This window comes from Rhinopithecus roxellana, chromosome 8, assembly GCF_007565055.1.
Source record: "Rhinopithecus roxellana isolate Shanxi Qingling chromosome 8, ASM756505v1, whole genome shotgun sequence".
Classification (NCBI taxonomy): Eukaryota; Metazoa; Chordata; class Mammalia; order Primates; family Cercopithecidae; genus Rhinopithecus; species Rhinopithecus roxellana.
The window spans coordinates 27,768,891-27,792,622 of NC_044556.1; the positions used below are offsets into that span (position 1 = coordinate 27,768,891).

General features: G+C 36.5%; 1 long non-coding RNA gene across 1 annotated transcript; it reads right to left on the bottom strand.

The window, feature by feature from the left end:
- Positions 1-5,575: 5,575 nt before the first annotated feature.
- Positions 5,576-21,130, bottom strand: LOC104665975. Its single transcript, XR_748485.2, has 3 exons — positions 21,071-21,130; positions 13,349-13,472; positions 5,576-5,806 (listed from the first exon to the last, which is right to left on the bottom strand). It is a non-coding gene; the product is annotated as an uncharacterized LOC104665975 (long non-coding RNA).
- Between the last annotated feature and the right edge of the window lie 2,602 nt (positions 21,131-23,732).

Genomic DNA, 23,732 nt, shown 5'->3' on the forward strand with positions numbered 1-23,732 from the left:
AAGATAAGGAAGAACCAGCAAAGAGACTGAAAAGGAGTATCCAGTAAAGGAAAGCAAACATCTAGCAAGGGCAGCATCTGGGCCGTGAAGTGGAGTGTTTCAAAGAGAGTGATAACTTGTCAAATAAACACTGAGGAATGAGATGACCATGGGGGTTTAGCCCAGGAAGATGCCTGGTGACCATGATAGGAGCAGACTTTTATGTATATTGGAACCTCACTTTCAACTTTGTTCATTGTCTTTTAAAGGCAATAAAATAATGATCCATTCTGCATTTCCCACACTGATGTCAGGTAGCAGTGTCATGACCCTGTATTGATCAGTGGGCTCAAGATCACACAAGTTTTGAAGAGGCTAAACCAGACTCAGGACTCTGAGTCTGGAGGTCTTCTCTCTCCCCTCATGCACTCTGTGGACATTTAAGATTACAGGATGTTTCTCCAGTTGTCGTCTATCCTTTAAGAGGTCACTATCTCCAAGAATAAATTTAAGTCTTTCCACATTATTAATTTGTATTATAGAACCCATAGGATAACAAATTACATTTATTTGTTGTCCCGATTCTACTGTGATCTACCCTCTTTACCTGTCTACCCCTGCCAGTCTGGGAGGGAAATCTCCAATATGGACTGCCAGAATTGTTCAACAAGTTCATGATGGAATTACACAGTCGTCACATTCTAATTCATGCCACACCCACACAGCTAGGGTGCTTTCTTCTGGCATAGATGCAGAATTATTTTGTACATGCTTCAAATAAAATTTCTGTACTGTTTCTATCCTCATGATGCAAGACCCTACTGTGCTTCTTCGATTGTAACTCCAATACAAAAATAAGATAATAGCCTAGATTATTTTGCCCTAAACGCATTAAAGAAATAACACAATGCATGGAACATCTACATTAATAGGTTGCAAATAAAAAACGATCTTACACCAGATTTAAATTTTACCCCAACCCCCAAGTTGATCTACATCTTTGGAAGTGTTAATCAAAAACCTTCCAGTTGGAAGTGTTAGAAACCAATTCAAACTTGCTAAAGCAAAAAAGGTAATTTCTTGGCTCATATAATGAAAAGTCCAGAACATAATGGACTTAACTTTGCACATGCAGGCTCCAAGAGCTCACAAAAAGTCAAGACCCATGATGTTTTAGCTTTTCTTTCCTCCATGGGCTTCACAGCCAGGCTCCTCAGAGGAGAAAGACTCTAGGCCTTCACCATCCTGCCTGCCTGCAGCCCCAGCTGAAAGACCAAATTGGGTCACCTGCACCAAACACTGTGGCCAGGGGAACTACGCAATGTTCTTAGGCCTGGATCCACCTTAAATGATAACAGTAGGCAGTTATCCCCCAAAAGAAAATCAGTGTGCTGTTACTGAAAAGAATAAAAAGAGGGAAAATAGAATTTGATTTCATTTGGGCACCAAATATAAAGAGGTCTTTGTATTATGACAGTGCTGTTTTGTAAAGGATGGTATGTTTGGCTATCTGTTGGAAAACAGTGAATGGAGCTAGCATTGCTAAGTATCTTATTTAATTTTTACAACTTTGTGATAGCCAATGCTGTTCTTGTTCTACAAATGAGAAAACTGAGGTTTGGAGATATTTAGTAACTTACCAATCACCTCCTAACTAATGAGAAACAATGTCAGTTATGGAACCCAGCACTTCTGGCTCTGAAGTCCAACTTATTTTCCCTCATCATGAGGCTCAGCACTGCTGCCATTAAGAGACGGTAACTAAATGGGGTGATATTGAATATAGTAAACATTGATTGCAGGTGGCACAGGAAAGGTATTAAGCTGTTTGTGAGTTGAAGGCATTATACTTTCCTTGATATCTGTCACATTCTAAACCATACCTGCAGCCACTAGCCTGGTCCAGAAAGAATTTTTTTAAACTCCTTTGAATTGAAAGAAACTCTTCTTATAATCCAGGGAGTTCACAGAAATTAGTATTGCATTATATTTTTGCATCACATAATTTCCTTTTTTTTTTTTTTTTTAAGACAGAGTCTCCCTCTGTCACCCAGGCTGGATGCAGTTGCGTGATCTCCGCTCACTGCAAGCTGCGCCTCCCGGGTTCACGCCATTCTCCTGCCTCAGCCTCCCTGGTAGCTGGGACTACAGGAGCCCGCCACCACACCTGGCTAATTTTTTGTATATATATATTTTTTTTTGTAGAGGCAGGGTTTCACCATGTTAGCCAGGATGGTCTCGATCTCCTGACCTCGTGATCCATCCGCCTCAGCCTCCTAAAGTGCTGGGATTACAGGCGTGAGCCACCGTGCCCAGACCACATAATTTCCCTTTGATGTCTGAAAAATATGTCCACTTTGATTCATAATAGAATCATGTATATAGAAAATACAAAATTAGTCTTTCAATTAAAATTGCCTTTCATTTTTAGCCAACTTTCTGGAAACCTTTTTTAAGGTATAAATGAAGATGTGCATGTAACACAAAAAATGTTGTTCTATTCAAAGATGCAGATCCTTCTTGCTTTGCTTCTCTGCATAGATGCTCTGAAAACATGCGGTCTATCTCAATGCTTTGAACTCTTTCTTGGAATTAAATAATTTCCATGGAAACTGGGGCTAAAGAGAACACTTGACAGCTCATTAAATAATATGCCACTTAAATAAGACTTTTTAAATTTCCCTTGTTAGATAATCAATGACTACCAGTATTTATATTCCTTAATGATGTAACTTCTCGACAAGGCTGGAAAATGATGTCTGATTAATCCACAGAGGTTCCTTCTGATATAGAAGGCAAAATCTAAGCTTAAAAAGAGATCCCTTGCAGCACAGATGAGGCAGAAAAGGAATCCAAATGTTTCCAAAGCAACTCAGCCTTTTAGCCACAAAGGAAAATCCTGTACTGAGATTCCAGAATTTTTCTTTGTCTTGGTAATTTTCCAGCATGTGTTTTTACTCTTCCAAATGCCACATCAGAACCACAGATGGCAGCATGATTTAAGCAGGTTTGAGCTTCTTTGCTTTTTAATCCAAATCCTAAATTAGATGGAAGTTGATACTAACCTCCCAGCTTCCCTCACCCCTGTCTGCTCCTTCCCGCTCCTGGTTGTTTTCATCTCATTGAGCTTTCAATTGCTTGACCCTATTATTATTTTTTACCAGCACAATAAAAGCACCAGAGTCTCAGTATTATCAATACCATTTCCCAGCAACTCAAGTGCTTTCTTTCTTGTTTCAATTTGTATTTTCAAATCTAAACTAATTGAGGTTATCAGAGGAATGCTGGGTAGCTGGCTCTGACCATTTGCAAAAGTAGATGTAATGTTCATGGTAGGACTGAGCTTGAGGTTTAAAAATAAAATATTATACTTTAGGCTGTTTCTACATCATGCAAAATATTCCTCCAAAATCTAAACATTTGGCCTAGAATTTTTTTCCATTTTTCACTTTTTATCTAGAGCCTAGATTTGGTTTTGAGGTGAACTTGAACCTTGAAATGACAAATGGCATATACATTTCCTATATTAAGATTTAAAGATGTTAAATTTCAACCACTATGGAAATATTAATTCCTACCAAGATATGAATATCATACATTATTTTAAACTGTTAACTTAGTTTTATGAATGAATTTTAAAAATTGTGAATGTCTACAATGTGAAATTGTTCTGAGAATTTGGGGACTACAAACATGAGCATAAATGGATCTGCATTCAAGTTACTGTGTATATCACTCTGTTTAACTGGTTGACCCAAACCGAATTTTGTTATAGTACAGGCTACTTTGTTGTACAAAGATCTCTGCTGCAATCCATTAATTCAACTCGTGTTTTGTTTGCGTGCTATACCACACAATTATGGGCTTGGTTTAATAAATTAGCTCATTCAACATATATAAGCACCTACTAAGTGCCAGGCACTGTACAAGGCACTGGGGATAGAAAGCTATCTCCTTACTCTTGAGACGTATGCAGTCTAGACAAGGCCATCCAAATAAATCTGTAAGTATAACACAGTATGGAATGGGCCACGGAAGCACACAGTGTCCTGGTGGCACTGAAGAGGGGCCCCTGCACTTAAATTTTTATATTTCTCTCTCCTTATGTTCCCAAGTTCAGACCTTCTCCTTCTAACTCATTTCTCTCTAACGCAGATCTCCTAGTACTGTAAAAAAAACTAGCCCTTGGAAAAAAGCACATAATCAGACAGACTTCTAAAGCTGGCTCCAGCATTGACAAGCTGTGTGTCCTCAAGCAAATCATTTTAACTTCTCTGAGTCTGTAATTTCTCCCTCTAGCATGTGGATATGTTGATAATGCTGCATATGCTTGATATAGGAGTGAAGGGAGATATGTAGATATGTAAAATGCCTAGGAAAGTGCCTGAGCATAATAAATGTGTACTGTCCTACATACAGCTAGTTTAAATCACCTTGCCGGACATATCTCATCTCTGGCCCTGGTAATGAGCCTGACTTATCATGGTAACAGCTAACACTTACGGAGCATTTACAATGAACCAACCATCCCAGGCATACTGTCTCAGTCCATCCTCACAACAATCCATTGAGTAGATATACCCAGCCAAGTTATCTAATCTATGGCTCCCATTGTGACCAGCACATTGTTCATCCAGAACATTCCTGACAATAATTATGAAGCAGTCTAGCCTCTCCATCACTTTCTGGATCACAAAGCTTGTTACACATTTGCATCCTGACAGATCTGAACTGCCCCCTGACTGAACTTAACTACCCATTACCCCCAATGTGAGGCCTTTTGCTCCACTGGTGTTATATTGGAAAGAAGAGCTGCCAGGCCCAAGGCCACAAAGAAGACCATACTGCTGGGAACAATAGGCTTCCTTCTCTACACTCTTTTCTTGTTTCCATTTCAAACTGTCCCCCTGGCCAAATGCTTCCCAACTGTTGCAACCAGCCTTGCAATCAGATCGTGACAAAATGCTGCTGGCTGGGATAGGCACATAGAAGCCCTTTAACTCTTTTCTGTCTGCTATTTGAAATTTATACTTGCCACCTCAGAAGAAGAAAACTTGCCTTTTAATTTTACTACAAGTTAGAGTAAGATAAGCATCATTAAGAAAAGTACAAAATGCTTCAAGAGCACAGATCTCATGGGCTCTCCCAATGTCTTCTCTCAATGTCTTTCCTTAGCCATTTCTCTCAATGTCTTTCCTTAGCCATTTGACAAGGAGTTTTAGCAAAGAGACCCTGATAAACTGCCAATAATCTCTTATTTGTTATCTACCTGTTTTGCTTACTGAAGCAGCTAGTCTATTCCCGTTCCCCTTTCCTTTGGGGAAAAGCTATAGTTTGATAAATGCTAAGCCTCTACCATGATCCTGTGCATGAAGGAAATGAAAGGCTGGCTAGAAATTTCCTGGATTCTTCAGTCTGGGTCAAGCTTTGTGATAAAGCTTATGCCATAAACCAAATGGCTATTTTTATAATGATAATTCTTGGAAGGTAGAAGGCAGGGAGGTAGGGAGGTAGCAAACTCAGCAACTAATCATGATCATTACAATTCAAAGATGTAAAGACCTTTCTGACCAACACATATATCCATTCAGTTCACAGTTCCAGGTGGAGGATGTGCTTGGAGGGGTCGACACTTGTGGAGGTGTGCAGACCTAGCTGTCTTCACGGTAACTTGACGGAACATCCATTGTTTATGTTAATAATTTATGAACCCAGTGTATTTGAAACTAAGGGAGAACTTAATATCTTATCAGTTGATATCCTCCAGTTTCAGAGTGTTGTGCTAGCCAATTCAGAATGTGTCTTCCAACAGCTTCTTGGTTTTCATCTGGAAATTAGAAGAAATTTTATTCATGTCAACATTTACCTTTGGCCAGTTTCGAGGTCAAAGTTGTTAACTTTGTCAAAAATATCAATTCATGTCCATTTTAATTCCTTTTTAAAATGTCTTTTTAATGTATCTAATGAAATAAAATCATCTACCTTTAGATTATTAGTATCACAGTATTCCTTATAAGTACCTTTAGTATAAAAATGAATTATTATTATGTCCAATAGTGTAGATCTTACAACATACATGTAAAAGCTTAAATATCTCCCAAGTAGATCAAGCTCATTGTGGTCAAAACCAAACCCAAAATGTGTTCTTCCACTAGTGTTTCTTGATCCATAATTTCACTTCCTCTATCTTATTGCTTATGCAAGAAGTTTATAAAGCATCCCCACTTTTCCCTCTCTATCTCACACCCCTCACCACAACATTAATCATCAGGGTCCACTGATATGATTGTCCAAAATCTCTTCATTATAAACTTCTCACCATCCTTCCTGCCACAGCTTGTTCAATCAATTATAATCACAAGACCTACTAGCTCGTCCTCCCAATCCTTTGTCACTTGTCTAATTTATTCTCTAAACTGCAAGCAAAGTTAATCTTAGGAAATCTCATATCTTTTATTTCACTCCCTACTTAAAATTCTTTCATGGTTTTCTCCATCACTTATGATCATTGTTTAACGTGAGCTGGTAGGCTTGGCGTGACCTGAACCCTGTCTCCTCTTTGCCTCTGCACCAGCCATTTATCCCCTCGCTCTCATGTCTTGGCCACACTGACTGGCCCAAGCTCTTATCCACCTCAGGACATTTCCACACACTGTTCATTGCCTGGATCACCCTTTAATTTTAACTAAGCTAACTAACTTTAATTTATCCTATAGATGACAGCTAAAATGTTATTCATTCAGGGAATAATTTCCTCCCCATCCATCCTACCCATAAACCTACTTTTAATTAGGCCCAACAGTTCTGCTTCCGAAGTACCCACAATTATTACTTCATAGGTCAATTCACAACGGTAATAACTTGTTTAATATTCATGTTCCTTGCTATAATGACAGCAGATAAACTTAATCCACCAATCCAGGTGCGCAAGAAATAAAGCACTGTTTTGTTTTTGTTTTTTTTTTTTTTTTCAAAATTAACTTAAATCTAATCCCTGCTTAATCAGCTTAAATCTAAATCCCACCAATCTGAAGAGAGTTTTAATCCCAGTGATTACCGGGCTCCACCTCTCCCATTTGCTTAGTGCCATGAACAATCTGAGTGGTATGTCTTATTCTGTCCTAAAGCACTGCACTACACAGGTCCATCCTGTTCGTGGTTCTCACTGGTTTCTTCAGAGAAGCCCATTTTCCATTCTCACATTTTCTTTCCTAGCACCTATCAGCTCTGTTCTGTGCTTGGGGTCTGGGAATGTTTTCTGGGAGTAGGAATTCCACAGCTTGAGAGGAGCCTCTCTGGATGTTACTTCTAGGTTACCATTGCCCAAAGATGCTGCCAAGGAAACAGGGCAGGGCTATTCTACTTGTGGGCCCAGCAGTCTCTGCCCCAACCCCAGTCCGAGGCCTCTCCAATCTTCCTTGGTGACCATGAAAACGACACTCCTATTCTCGCTTCTCCACTTGCAGTGAGTATAGTCTTTTCGAAAAAGCAGAAAGGTTGCTTTCAAAAAGTTTCTACCTTCCATTCTGCAAATGTCTTTGAAGCAAAAAACAAAAGTTATCTGCTTAAACTAAGAAGTAACAGAAAAATACAGCAGGAAAAAAAAAAAAACAAATGAATGTCTGGAGACAATTCATGTGGGCAGCACTTGCTCAAATAATGTACCCAACATTTACGTATAGCGAAAGAACGACTGGATTTGAATTAATTCACAATCCTATTAATGTGTTTGACATGTCTTTGCATATGTTGACAGGCCTGTATACATGTATAGAGAATTTTACAGAGAAGGAGAAAGAGAAAAATGAGCTGATATTTATAGCCAGCAGAAGAGCAGCCTTTCTGCTTCTTGTCCTGCCTATCATAGGACCATATCTAGTTTCAGCTCTGCATCAGCTGTGTACTGCAGACACCACCACCATTGGCTTGGCAAAATAAGAGAAAAATAAATATTCTCTCTATATGACATGAATCCCAGTACGCCTTTTCCACAGGCTAATAATAGTCTGTCTTCCCCTATAAGGTAGACAGGGAGTGTAAATGTTTGGAAGGTAGAACAAGACTGAATTTGACCTTTTACCACATGTGAAGTAGAATTGAGAGTTTTAGGTACACTCAGAGTTTAAATCAAGCAAGCTGTAATAGAATCGCACACTACACTGTTTAGATAACCTTCTTTTCAAACAGAAAAAACACATTTCTACTTCTCCATTCCAAAGCTGAGATACATTTTGGAAAATGAGAGACCTATTAGCCTTCTTTATAAAGGGGAAAGAGGAAGAGAAAAAGGTTTTCAGCTGAATTTCTTCTTATTTTTGCAGGAGACATCCAGCAATTGTACTGTGCTTACAGAAATTTCATGCAACTCTCTAAGGCTACAAATTGTCTAATATACGGTTGACACTTAAGAATATCAAATAAAAAAATCATTTCTTAGTAAATGGGCTCTCTTTCAGCTTGAACATTTGGATTTTGCAAAATGTATTTATACCTCCCGGCACTGAAGTCGATCTGGACTTCGGCAAGTTACCTGTCCTACGAAACTGGCTCTTTTAAGAACAAGCCCCCAGCTCCAGGAAGCACATTTGCTCAAATGTAAGTGGGCTGCAATTCAAGCAATTTGCTCCCTAACTACCTTGTAACAATCTTGTTTCTGATTCTGTGTTCCTTCTCCAGCTCCCCTCCTACTTTGGCCCTGAAGATTGAAGCACCATTTTATCTGCACTTCAGAAATCCTTTTCATATCCCATTTCTGGCTAACATGTTGCCTCCTAGACCACTAACTCCATGGACTGTTAATCTGTTAAAGGATTCCCCATCTTGCAACAGACTCATATTTGGCTTCCACAGATACCTCTGACCACTCATGGCCCCATTTTTAAATGAGACTTAGCCCCAATCCTAAACTGCCTGGATCAGTGCTTCATCTCAGAATCTGAATCTTTATTGAAGAGTTCTGGCATTGTATTTCTAGTTCTAAAAGAATCCCAGGATAGCAAGACACAAGACTAGCCCACTATAGATACCCGGGCCATCATTCCTATCGAATTCATTTCAATCATTGGGAAAGCCAAGTTCTTAAACCAAGATATTCAGTCTTCTTTCAGCAGACACCTTCATTTAATAGTTGAGGTAGCAAAGTATCATTCTTTTGTGGCACAAACTCCAAAGACCAGCAGGAAAAGTGCTGATACCCTTTTATTCTAAGGATGTAGAATACACGTTATTTAGGTGCTCACCTAGACATATGCATCCAGAAGCATTAGATTTAATGACACAGTCAACACGCGGAGGCACATCTCCACTCTCCTCATGATAAGGAAGCATGCTTTCTGGTGTTACAGAAGCTGTTTCTTGACACATTATTGCAGGGAAATGCCCCCGAATTGCAATTACCAAGTGAAAGCCACATCACATAAGCTATCTGACAAATGAGGAGAAAATCAGGTCACAGAGCATTACTGGAGAGAAAAATATCATCAAAGTACTCAACCATAAAATTATAGCTGAGAATGCTGTCATAAGTCAGCACCTCTAATGAAAACAGCAAGGCTAGCAATTGTTGCTCAGGTACCTGAAAAGCAATGTTCTACAAGAGTGATGGTCACCTAGAATATCAGTGCTCTCTTTCAGTTGGCTGGTCCCCAGCCTCACCTTCTTCTACCCAATTTGGACCACCTGACCCCACCTTTAACTTCAGGACTGTTACATCATCAGAAACTAAGCCTAGACTCAGCAATGAGGACTTTAAGAAATTCCTGAGCAATATTTGGATGTGACACTCATTCCAGGCCTGACCTCAACCTCTCATAAGATGCACATTCATAATTATATCTGGATATTTTTCTTCTGCTCACTCAAATTGTACAGTCTGGCTTTTGAAACCAGATGGGTTTAAGTTTTTTCAGTGAGGAAATTGTAATATCTGACTTCTTGCCTATAAAGTGGAGATAAAATATTTACTTGCAGAGTTGTTATGAGCATTCACTGAGATGATAAATGAATGGGTCTAGCACAGGGTCTAACGCATGGTAAGTGCTAAGCCTGCTGCTTTTTAAAATTTCCATACTACAATTCTTGAGTTTCTTTTTCTGCTTTCAGTCTGATGTCTTATTTGTTGACATTATCAATAGCTTATCTCAAAAATTATAATTTTCGTTTTTTAAATTTTACTTCTAAAATTTATTTTTAATTTTAATTAAGCATATATTCTTCTGGACATGCACTCTAATACAATAGCCACTAGACACATGTGGTTATTTAAATATAAATTTTAATTACTATTTTAAACAATGCTTAAAAATTCGGTGCCTCTATTGTACTAGCCAGATTTCCAGTGCTCAGTGGCCATGTGTGGCCAGTGGCTATTACATTGGATAAAACAAATATAGAATATTGTCATCATGGCAAAAGTTCTGTTTGACAGCTCTGGAAGAGACAAAATCTAAGGAATTTGCTAATATATGCTATTACTTTTCTCTGAAGTATTTAGTTACCTTTTCCTTAATGTATTAACAAATGAGACAGGAAGTTGTAGCCAGAGCAATCAGGCAAGAGAGAGAAATAAAAGGCATTCAATAGGAAAAGAAAAAGTCAACTATCTCTCTTCATTGATGGTATGATTCTATATCTAGAAAACCCCAAAGATTCTGCCAAAAGGCTACTCGAACTGGTAAATTATATTAGTACAATTCAGAGTACAAAAATCTATGTAACATATCTATACACCAATAATGTTCAGGCGGAAAGTCAAATCAAAAACATGATCACATTTACAATAACCACAAAGAAAATGAAATACTTAGGAATACAGCTAACCAAGGAAGTGAAATATCTCTATAATGAGAACTGCAAAGCACTGCTGAAAGAAATCAGAGATGATACAAATAAATGGAAAAGCATTCCACGCTCATAGATTGAAAAAAATCAATGTCATTAAAATGGTAATACTGCACAAAACAACACTGGAGAGAGATTTAGTGATTTAACACTATTCTTATCAAATTGCCAATGTCATTCCTGATAGAATTAGAAAAAACTACTCTAAAATCCGTATGAAACCCAAAAAAAAGCCCCAATAGCCAGAGTAATCCTAAGCAAAATGTACAAAGCCAGAGGCATCACACTGCTTGACTTCAAACTATATTATAATGATATAATAACCAGAATAGCATGGTATTGGTACAAAAACAGGCACGTAAACCAATGGAACACAATAGAAAACTTAGAAATAAAGCCATACACTCACAACCATCTGATCTTTAGTGAGGCAAACAAAAACAAGCAATGGAAAAAGTCCTCCTTATTCAATAGTGATGAAATAACTGGCTATTCATGTGTAGAAGAATGAAACTGGACCTTTACCTTTTACTATATACAAAAATTAACTACAGATGGTTAAAGATTTAAGTGTAAGACATCAAACTATAAAAATCCTAGAAGAAAACCTAGGAAATACCCTTCTGAACATCAGTCTTGGCAAATAATTTTTGGTTAAGTTACCAAAAGCAATAGCAATACAAACAAAAATTGACAAGTAGAACCCAATTAAACTTATGAGATTCTGAACAGCAAAATAAACTATCAATAGAGTAAACAGACAGCCTACAGAATGGGAGAAAATATTTGCAAACTATGCATCCAACAACAGTCTAATATCCAGAATCTATAGGAACTTAAACAAAAACAAATAATCCCATTTTTCAAAAACGGGTGAAGGACATGAACAGACACTTCTCAAAAGAAGACATACAAGTGGCCAACAAACATATGAAAAAAATGCTCATTATCACTAATCATCAGAGAAGTATAAATCAAAACCACAATGAGCTACCATCTCCTACCAGTCAAAATATCTATTATCAAAAAGTCAAAAACAACAGATGCTAGTGAGCTTGTGGAGAAAAAGGGAATGTTTATACCATTGGTGGGATTGTAAATTAGTTCAGCCATTGTGGAAAGCAGTTTAGAGATTTCTCAAAGAACTTAAAACAGAGCTACCATTCAACCCAGCAATCTCATTACTGAGATATACCCAAAGGAAAATTGATCATTATGCCAAAAAGACACCTGCACTCATATGTTCATCAATGCACTATTTACAATAGCAAAGACCTAGAATCAACCTAGGTGTCCAACAATGGTGGATTGGATAAAGACAATGTGGTATATGTACACCATGGAATACTATGCAGCCATAAAAAGGAACAGAATCATGTCCTTTGCAGCACCATGGATGGAGCTAAAGGTTATAACTCTAAGCGAACTAATGCAGGAACAGAAAACCAAATACTACATGTTCTCACTTACAAATGAGAGCTAAACATTGAGCGCGTATGAACATAAACATGGGAATAACAAACACTATGGACTACTAAAGAGGGGAGAGACAGAGGGAGGCATGGGTTGAAAAGCTACCTATTGGGTACTATGCTCACTACTTGAGTGCAATATACCCACATAACAAACTTGCACATGTACCCCTTGTATCTAAAATCAAAGTTGAATTTTTAAAAATGAGACAGATGGTCCAGAGGCCATCTGCTTCTACAACTCAGGTTTTTAAACTAAAAATTGTTCATACTTCCTGTGGTCATATGAATAACAAAATTTTCAGTTTTCAATCTTCTATTCTCAGTTTAGGAAACCAGTGTATAAGAGGAATTAACTTTTGGACTTAACTGACCTTTAGAAATGTAAATCACATTAAATGTCCTTGGAAGATTTTCAAATATTTTCCCTCAAAAATTTAAGAGTGAATTAAATCTTCCCAAAGATTGGGTCTCAGAACAGTGCCAATGTCTTATACTTTAGGTACAATTTAATAGAATCCATATTGACTCAGAATAAATCTTTGTTCCAAACTCTTTAAATTATGTGATTCTTTGATACTTTGAAGTGAAGCAGACTAGACAAAGCACTCACAGGTTTCCCAACTTTACTGCTGGTATCTTTCTGTTGCTACCTCCAAAAGGTCATGTTCTGACCTTCAAAAAAAACTTTCACTTTTACTTCTCTGGGAACCTTTTCTCCAGAGCAGTCACCAGCTTAGAGTGCAAATCTACCCCATTTAATGGAGAAGATGGTGTGGCATGAAATATAATATTTGCCATTATTCACTATTAGTTCATTCAATCAGCAAATATTATTGAGTACCTGATATGTTCCAGACCCTTGGCTAAATGCTGGGGATATGGTGATAAACAAAATAAACATGACCCTTGTGGATGTTTATTTTGTTTGTGGTGCTTGTGGATGAATATAATAGCTTGTGGATGAATATAATAAGTGCTTGTGGATGAATATAATAGCTCAGTTCGACTTAGATGAATAAAATTATATGACATTTTAAGTTGTTTTATTTTCTTACCTTCAGACTACCTGATTTGTTCTTCTGTAGCCATGTTCAGAGGAAGGAACACTGTTCTACAAGCATCTCCATATTCAAGTCAAAATTACATTCTCCAAAGACACCCAATCCTGGTCTTACTCAACTAGCCACCAGTTTGGGCTAAGTCACCAAGATGGCAAATATCTCATAAACCAAATTACTTGGTGTAGGTATCTGAATTATTCTGAGAAGCTGTACTGAGAAGGGCACTGAGGCTACATTTAAGTGAGACTGGAGAAAGTGTTGTGGACTACTAACAATATCTTTCCATGAGCTCAAGAAATCAGAGTATGACAAATATGCTCAGTTATTTGCATTACTTGGGAGAAAACTCAGAGGTGATGTGGAGAGGTGTAATTCCAGATTAGGAAAGCAGGCAAGGGCCAAGACACAGAAGCATGGAAAAGTATGACTTGTTCCTCAAAAGGCAAGTGGTCCAGGTGAATGGAAGGCAGGGTGGGTGGAGATATGAGAAAAGGGCCAGCAAGAATGTGTGGGCCCAGACTAGGGATGACCTTGAATGCCCGGCATCAAGTTCAGATGATTTGTCTGAAATTCTCATGTGGTTACCAAACTTTGGTGATTCCCAATCTGAATCAGTCACATTCTTTCTGCTACTGGTTTTTTTTATAATAAAAAGCTCTCTTTCTCCTCTAAAATTCCTTCTAACCAAGGCATCTGTTCACACATACATTATCTCATTATCATTAAAGTTAACATTCTTAAAATTCACCTCTAAATTGGATGGGCTCTATATTTACGGAGAACTAAATTTCAGAATAACCAATAAAACAAGGTCAGTTATGTAATTAGATTGCTGACATAAAGTCCTACCCAAGCTGTTTATGAGAACTATGTTAGGATAGATACTTATAGCTCAGCATGTGCTTTTCTTACTCAAAGTAAAGATGAATATGTATTTAGTGCACAAAGGATAGAATAATAAAATGGTACGATAAAATCCTGTTCTCTCCAAATGTTTAATTTCTAGCTTCTGTGACATAAATACCTAAATATTCCCTGAATGATTATGCAAAAATAAAATCTCTTTTCCCCCCACCAACATATCTATGTATGTGTGTGTGTACATGTGTGTATGTGTGTGTAGGCTAAAGATAAGACAGTAGAAACTAGCTATGAAATTACCAGTGAACAATTTACTGCAATGTCTAGCATATCATTCTTATAACTGTAAAATTACTTAATGTACTGAAGTGTTAAGGTATATAATGCCTACAATTTATATAGTAGAGGTCTGTTCATCTTTTAAAACGCATACACTGTATGAAGAGGATAATAGTACTTATAGATTTCAAATTGAAAGGCAAATGAAAAAAGAGACTCATGGAAAAAATAATGGCTCAAATTTATTCTGTCAAAGAATATTCTCAGGATACAGAATGCAGTCGAAAGAACTCAATATTTGTCTATCTCTGCCCCCTTGTGGTGGTATGTGCCTCTCAGGTAAGGTAAGCAAATTTTTGCAGAAGGAAATCAAACACTTCAGGTTTGAAAATAGACATAAGAAAGAGTAAAAATAGAAGTAAATTATTATATTTAACATGGAACAGAATAATTTTACTTCCATCGGTGTGTGTATACTTAATATAATATCTGTGGTTAAATTTTAAGAGCTACTGGACCAGAATAGTTATAAATGTGAAATGCTAAATTCGCCTGAGACAGAAACAAATAGCAAAATTATGGTTAACTTTTATTTTAGATCTTTGAACTGTTGTAATGGTAATTACATAGAGATACATTTTACCCAGAAACTATGTAGGATTATATGATATATGTCATTCAACCACAATGATGAATGTGTATTCAAGACCTTCTATATGATGGACACTTGATTAGATCTCAGGGAAAAAAAGTCAATACAGTCCTTGACCTCATGGATTCTATGCTTTACGAAGAGAAGAAGACAAGCTACAGATAATCACAATAAAAAATTACAATCTCAAGGTAATGTGTGAAGGAAGAGAATATGGCTCTCTTATATATGACTAATAATATATTTATTATTCTATTAATAATAATAAATATTAATATATTTATTTATTAGAGCTAATAAAAGAAACAGATCTAGCGTGGGAGGCTAAAAGGAAGGCAAGAGTGAGAGAGGCTGTGAATATATGGGGGCAGGGAGTATATGGGAATTGTCTGTAATTTCTGCTCAATTATGCTGTGAACCTAAAGCTGCTTTAAAAAATAAAGTCTATTTTTAATAAAGGAAGAAAAGCAAGAGGGAAAAAGAGGCACAGCGTGCTGGAATAGGCAGGAGAAGGGATGCACTAGAAGGTATACGAACAAAGCTCTGGGCCAAACAGTGGCAGAGCACATTCCAGGGCCTTACAGTCAGTGCCTGGAGCCCGAGAGGGAGAAAGGTGTCCCAAGAACAAGGAAAGGTGTTCAGAAGCCAAAGCTTGCACAACCATCTAGGTCATATAATGAATTTAGGTCTTTGGGAGTAATAGGGAGCTATTGAAAGGTTTCAAAGAGTAGGGCAATATAATCTGTATTTTAGAAATATATTTTAAATATCTTAAAATAAAATCTTAAATGAGGATAAAAGAAGACCAAAGAATATACTACTTTAATTAAATGTCTGATATGGTTTGGCTCTGTGTCCCCACTCAAATCTCATCTTGTAGCTCCCATGATTCCCACGTGTTGTGGGAGGTACCCAGTGGGAGATGATTGAATCATGGGAGTGTGTGTTTCCTGTGCTGTTCTCATGATAGTGACTAGGTCTCACGAGATCTGATGGTTTTAAAAATGGGAGTTTTCCCACACAAGCTCTCTCTTTTTGCCTGTTGCCATCCATGTAAGATGTAAGTTGCTCCTTCTTCCCTTCTGCCATGATTGTGAGGCTTCCCCAACCACATGGAACTGTGAGTTCTCTATTAAAATTTTTTTCTTTGTAAATTGCTCAGTCTTGGGTGTGTCTTTATCAGCAGCGTGAAAACGGACTAATACAATGTCCACTCATACATGTAGTGAATGCTTACTAGGTGACAGCCTTTGTTCTAAGCTTTTAAGTTTAAAAATGTAATGTTCACAATTCCAAAATGTAGACAATAGACTATTATAGGAGTTTCAACAAAAGATAATGAATGGTACCTTGGACTAGAACCAGGGTAATGGAAATGAATGGACATTTGAAAAACATCTAGAATAACTAGTGATGGGTTGATTCCTTGTTTCTGGCTTATGCTACTGGATGGATGGTGGCCATATCCTAAAAAGAGAATCCTATGACTCACACCTGTATTCCCAGAACTTGAGAGGCCAAGATGGGTGGATCATTTGAGGTCAGGAGTTTGAGACCAGCCTGACCAATATGGTGAAATCCCATCTCTACTAAAAATAGAAAAATTAGCCGGGCATGTTTGCAGGTGCCTGTAGTCCCAGCTACTCAGGAGGCTGAGGCAGGAGAGTCTCTTGAACTCAGAGGTAGAAGTTGCAATGAGCTGAGATCATATCAGTGTACTCCAGCCTGGGCAATAAAGTGAGACTCTGTCAAAAAAAAAAAAAAAAAAAAAAAAAAAAAAAAAAATCTAAAGAAGAACAAGTTTGAAGAGTTGGGATGGCAGGGACCAGAAGAGAAGAATATGCCTACATTCAGTCTTGGAAACACTGAATTTGAAGAATTTCTGAGACACCTAAGAGCAGATATGGGCCAGGTCTAGGAGGGAAGAAAAGGTCAAGCCAGAGCAGCTTAAGAAACCTCAGTTATGAAAGAATAAATGACTATCACTTAAGAATACTGCTGATCATCTCAGGGGGAAGAGAAACTTCAATTTCACAGAAGTAGTTATGGAAATTGGAGAAGTTGGAAGTTTGGGAAATTTGCTGGTGGCAAATAAGCAGGGAAAAATCACTAAAAATCAGTTCACTACGTGGCTTATTTCCTGAAAATCAATCCATCAAACATAGTGACTTAACAAAAATAATCTTATAAATTTTAAGAGAAATATTTTGATTTGATGACTGAATATAAAACAGTACATATGTCATAAGTAAAATTTTAAGTTTCACATAGAAATTACTCACTTATATTGATTTTTATTCCTTTAAAATGTCATTTTTATTGAGTCAACCTTTTGGCATTCATCTGTTTTCATTTACAGTATTTTTAATCTATTTATGTTTTATCCATTTTTTGTATCTTTTTCATTTGGTCCATTGTGGTCATTTTTTTTTCTTTTTGTGTGTGTGTGCTTTCATAGAGAATCATTTGCAAATTACTACCAACCAAGTCAAGATACCTTAATTGTTCCTTGATAGAAAACACATTTTTAGTTTCATGTGAGATGTGATGGTTTAAGCTAACTCTGATTCTTTTGAATGAATTTAAATTTTAATTCTAAATTTTGTTTAATTTAAAATTTTTCTTTCATTAAATTTTAATTTAAAATTCTGATTTATTTTAGTGCCTGCGAATTTAAATTTAAAGTTCAATCTCCTAATTAAAGTTTAATTTAATCTTAAACTATAAATACTAGAGATATAAAAGGAAAGCTGGTTTGCTTTGAGGAAGTGGCAGAAGAATAAGGAAAACACATAAAGTTTACCAAAATAGGAAATGACATTCAGAGATAACTGAAACTATATCTGAGGTAGATAAGAAGTCCCATTACATATAAAATAACCCCCTCAAAGAAAAAAAAGCTGAAAAACAGCTTTTGCTTTGAGAAATTTTAAAAATCAAAACTGATTCTTTAGCATTTACAGATTTTTTTTGCCAGGTTCTCAGGTTGGGTTTAACCTTAAAAAGTTAATATCCAGAAAATCATATTTCATCATTGGGGACCAAATTTAAACATCCTAATCACTTTAACTATTACAACTATTTGGGATAAACTGATAAATTTGGTGAATCTGATCATTTGGCGAATGACCATTCAGTGAACTGGTTCTTTAGCAGATATATATATATTTTTAAATTAGGAAGGATCCAATTCACTGTCACAAAAACAGCCTTTCCTTTCTCAAGGCTGCCACAGTCTAGAAGGGGAGATTAACAGGCACAGACTTAGAAACTTTTTATAAATATTAAGAAATGAGCTAAGTGCAGGGCACTCTATAGTAGCATAGGAGGGAGGGTAGGTGAGCAGCCAGCTTGACCTCAGGAAACTTCCCAAGATTCACACTGGTAATGACAATATAGCTGATTATTGAAAGAGTTTTCCAACCAGAAAAGAAAGAAAAAGACAACATCATTTCTCAAAGCATGAAAGGACATGCTATTTTCTGAGAATGGCAAATCATATTGCATCAGCTTCTGATGCACAGAAGGCATGAATAATGGCAATTGGTAGTAAATGATGATTTAAAAAAAGCCTATCACATACATTTAGGAAGTATATTTAGGAAATAAAATTTTGCATTAATTAACAAGACTTAGAACTTGACTGCATTTAGGAGATGAATGAAAAAGCAGATCCCAAGATGATGTGCAATTTCTAATTTGGACAAATAGACAAATTCCTGAGACAGAGGAGTTCAAAAGAAGAAATGTTAGAAGGAAATATTTTAGAGGGAGAAATTATAAGTACAGTTTTATATATGTTAAATGTGAGGTGCTTATGTGGGATCTAAATTTAGAATCTCAACTTGAAATTGATGAAATGAATATGGAATTCAAAAGAGAAGTGTAGATGAGATTTTCAAAAGACTAGGAATGAGTAGCATATATAGCAATTGAAACTGTAGGAGTAAAAGATATTATAAGCAGAATATTTAATGTTAAAAAAAAAAGAAAATTTTAGGGATAGAACCCTGAGGGACAGTAGCACTCAAGGAACTGTCAGAAGAAAGAGTCCCCAAAGTTAGACTGAGAAAGAGTGGCTAGAAAAGTAGTGTGGCATGTAACGAACTCTCCTCTAGTGTTTTGAGGAAGAAAGAGTGGTACAGAACTAAATATTTCAGAAAGGTTGAATGATAATCCAAACCAGGAAGCCTCCAGTGGATGTGTTACTAGAAAATAGAGGCATTTCATTGGAGTGGTGAGAGCAGAGGGCTTGAAGAGTGAAGGTCAGGAAGTTGAGACAGAAAGTGAAGATAATGAAGAAGGAAGTCAAGTTTCATGGAATCGTTTTTCTCAAGATTGCAGGGATATGTTCACGTTTAAATGCAGATAAAAAGTGAAAACAGAATGAGAGAGTTTGAAGATCTACTTGCTTTTTGAGCAAACTGTTTAATTTTTCTCCTCCCAATTCTTTAATCTGAAATATGGGGATATGAAACAATGTCTACATCATGAGATCTAATTGTATAATCCATGCAGAGCTTTGCATATTACCTGATATATACTAATTACTTAATAAATACTGGCTATTATTAAATAGCAGAAAGAACAGTATTGAAACAGGAGAAAGGGAAGAGAATGTGGATTTGGATCCATGTCTGTGTGTACATTCAGCATTGGGAGATGTACAGAGTTTCAATCTCATAACCACTATCTCTCTGTCAAGAAAGAGGGGTAGTGGATTCAGAAGTTTCTGAAGGGAATTAAAAGGATTATATTTGGTAGTGGATTCAGAAGTTTCTGAAGGGAATTAAAAGGATTGTATTTCTCTTATCTATATGAAGAAGGAAGGAAGGGAATAGACTAAAATTTATCATATCTCTTTTATGAGTCATGCATTAAAATGAGTGCTTTGTTTATATTATCTCATTTAGTTCTCAAAGTAAGGTAGTTATTATTCCCATTTCACAGATACACAAACTGAGGTTCTGTATCAAAGTATTCTGTGGTAACAATAGACTCAAATAATGACTCAACATGGAATAAGTTTATTGCTTGCTCTTCAAACAGTCTAGTAGAGTAATAGAGCTCCTTCTCCATAGTCACTGAAGAACTCAAGTCGATAAAATGCTCTGCCACTTTCAACAATATGGCTTCCAAGCTTGGCACAGTCTTCTCCAGCCAGGTGGAAACTAGGAAGGGTTTTCTTTTTCTTTTTCTTTTTTTAATCTTCATTGTTGTATTTGGCTTGTTTATTTGTTTGTTCATTGACCAGAAAAATGATATGGGCCAGACATGGAAGAAATACTCATAAGTTCTGTTCATATTCTCCAACTAGAAATTAGCCACATGCTACAGGTAACAGTCTCTGCCAGTTTGTTTATTTGTTCGAGGAAGCTTGAGAGCAGGGAAGAAGATTATGAGTTTATTTTAGAAACATTGCATTAAAGTTTATATGTTCAAGTGGAATATTACCTATAGAGGTACAGCTTAAGAGAGAACCTCAATGGAGTTTTGAAGAGAACCCCGAGGTGTAAAGCAAATAAGACCATCAAGCATTGAAATAAATAAAGTTGCCAAAAAAGATATTATAATAGCCATAGGATTGCAATATTTCCACAGACAGCACTAAGAGCATCCCTACCTACTACCTAAAAAGCTAGTAAGGATAAAATGGGAAAATAGGCCTCGAAATTGCTAAGCAAATACACTAAATTACCATTCCAAAAACTACAGTAAAGAAAGAAGAAGTAAGAATGGGTAATAATTGATAATACCGTGTGGTTTTCTTCAATCTTCTTTTATTTTCTATCAGTAAAAGCATTTGCTATGCAACTAAATGCCACTAGTAAGTGAGACAATATTGCTCAAACTTATATGGGCTATTTAGTAACCAAAAAAAATTTATTGGTGCTGCTGGCAACAAGCTGATAATCTATACTTACTTTTTCTATTGTGTGTGAATCATTTTTCTAATATATGTTCATGTCATATCTCTGTTAACTCTGTAAGCAAAAATGCAAAGCAAGTTAACAAACATTCCAACAAACAAAACTCATAGCCTTAATGGGAATAATGCACAACCCAACGAAATCATACAATTCTTGTAGAACAAACTTTTCCATGAATATCTAATATAGTAAAAAGAGCAAAAGACCTAGATTCTTGCTCTAGCTATGTAAATATCTGAATAATTTAAGGAAAGTCACTTTTCTTTGAAGGGCTTCACTTCTTCCATCAGTAAAATGACCCAAGTTTGAACTAGATTAGATTCAATTTACCAAACATTTATTGAACATCTATTGTTAAACTCTGTGCCAAGTACTGGGGGTATACAGTTACTTATGATACAATCCCTGTGTTAAGCTTTTCAACAAAAGTTATTTCTTTCCTGGGCACATGGATAACTAACTACACTTTCAACCTTACTGTCAAAAGATAAAACCCTATCGTTAGTTCTGCTCAATGAAATGTGAATAGCACATGTCTGTGTCAGTCCACACTGAAGCAGTAGAAGCCCCTACTCAATTTCCACTTCTTCTGCCATGGAAATATGAGAACAGTCCTTGTATTGAGAACGTAGAGCCTCAAGTTTGAAGTTGCCTAGATCCCTGAGTCACTGAACAGACCAGCAAACAGCTGTCCTTGAGAGTTGCCCAGATCTGTGGCAGATTCTTGCATGAGTGAGATGTAAACTTTTTTTCTGATAACTAGCATTAACTGCAATAGAGTCTATCACATCTTGACAAAAGAGGCTAGTTAGAAGGTAGACATATGCAACATGGTATGCATTTCACTATGGGAAAAATAAAGTGCCTTTGGCAGAGAAAATGAAAAGTAATTCATTATTTCTAAAGATATCGGAGAAGCTATCATAAATTAAGAATGAGTGTGGCAGTTTAATGAAGGAACTGGAATATAACATTGAGACACAAGAAAGACCGTTAAGGATGGAACCTGCGGGAACACTAACATCTAAGATTTAGATAAAGATAAGTTAATAAAACTGAGAAGAGAAGACAAAGGAGTAGAAAGAAAACTAGAAAGAAATGGTATTCTGGAAACCCAGAAAGGAAAGGAAAACATTCCAAGAGGAGTCAGAAATTGTCTGTAATGTCAATTGTAGGGAAGTCATGATCTGAAAAGAGGCCACTGGATTCAAAATTATGAAAACTTTAAAGATGATATGCAGACTATAGTGATTGGGAGACAAAAGGTGCCAAAATATGCTTATAGTAAACACACAGTAGTATTTATCAAAGTGTGTTTTGGAAAACATTTACTGCACAAAATTCTCCCCCAAAAGATGGAGGGAGTTGACTGCTGAATACATTTGAGACATGCTGTGCATACCATGTACCTATAAGGGGATTTTGAAAATCTATTTGTGATTTCTCACCTTGGGAGATAAGAAAAGGAAAAACAAAAAGTATTATTTTCTTACAAACTCACAATGTCAAGTTAAGAAAACAAAGTAAACTCCTGGGACTGCTCCACAAGTGTTGACCAATAAAGTTTAGTTTCTAATAGCACTAAATTTTGTTTCACTAAGAAAAAAAAGTCCCTTGAATGGGGACAAGTTAGGCTAAATTTTTTAGTTAGGTATGTCTTGAAAATAAAAGAATCCATAAAGTGTGTTTTCCCTTCTCACATGGCACATTTGTGGTTTGCTAGCCTGCGCACAATTACAAGCTTCAGCCGATTTTTGCAACATTCCTTTTCTCTAATTTGTAAAATGGGGATAAGAATAACACAGATTTCAAAGAGTTGTCTTGAGGAGTCAGTGAGATAAAACACGAAAGCACTTAGAATATTGCCTGACATATAGAGAATGCTCAATAAATATTAACTATGACCATTATTAAACTTTTCATATCTCCTTCAGCATCAAGCTGGCACACAGCAGAACTCAAACCATCTGGGCCCCTGATGAAGTGTTGTTATTGACCCTTGGCAGTCAATGTAACATTCATGCATAATTTACACACTAATAATCAAGAGTTGGCAGAGGAACTATTACATTTGGTTACTTCAGTTTCAAGTGGAGATATCTGAACTTGAGAACCGTTAATCTAGCCATGATTTTTACAGAACTATCCTTGTGGGATTTGATCATTTAATCCACCTAACTGCATGAAAATAGAATAATTTAATGCATATTCCAATTGGGGTTCATACCTAAACAAACACATGTTCCCAAATGAGTGTACAATGAGTCTGTGGTTTTCTGTCATTACTCCAACCATTGCATTAAATTGTTAAGAAACCTATTTTCTGAAAGGAAACTATAGGAAAACATCTAGCCATTTTCTTAATTAAAGAGCAATTCTTTAAATCTTACTGTGACTTTAAAACTTTAACATAAAGTCTTCTGCTCTGAGGAAAATTATATAGTTAGGCTGCCAAAGAATTCCCTCCCCAAGAATTTACACCATGTGATCATGTGGGCTGTGAGCATTCTGAAAGTTTTCCCCTCAGATCTCCCAGACAGAGCACTGCCTCTTCCTCCCACACAGTTTGGGGTTTGGGTTATTTTTTTTTCCAAAAAAAAGACATGAGAATTTAACTCATTTTTACTTTTAATGTCAGACTCATTCTGAGGCTATA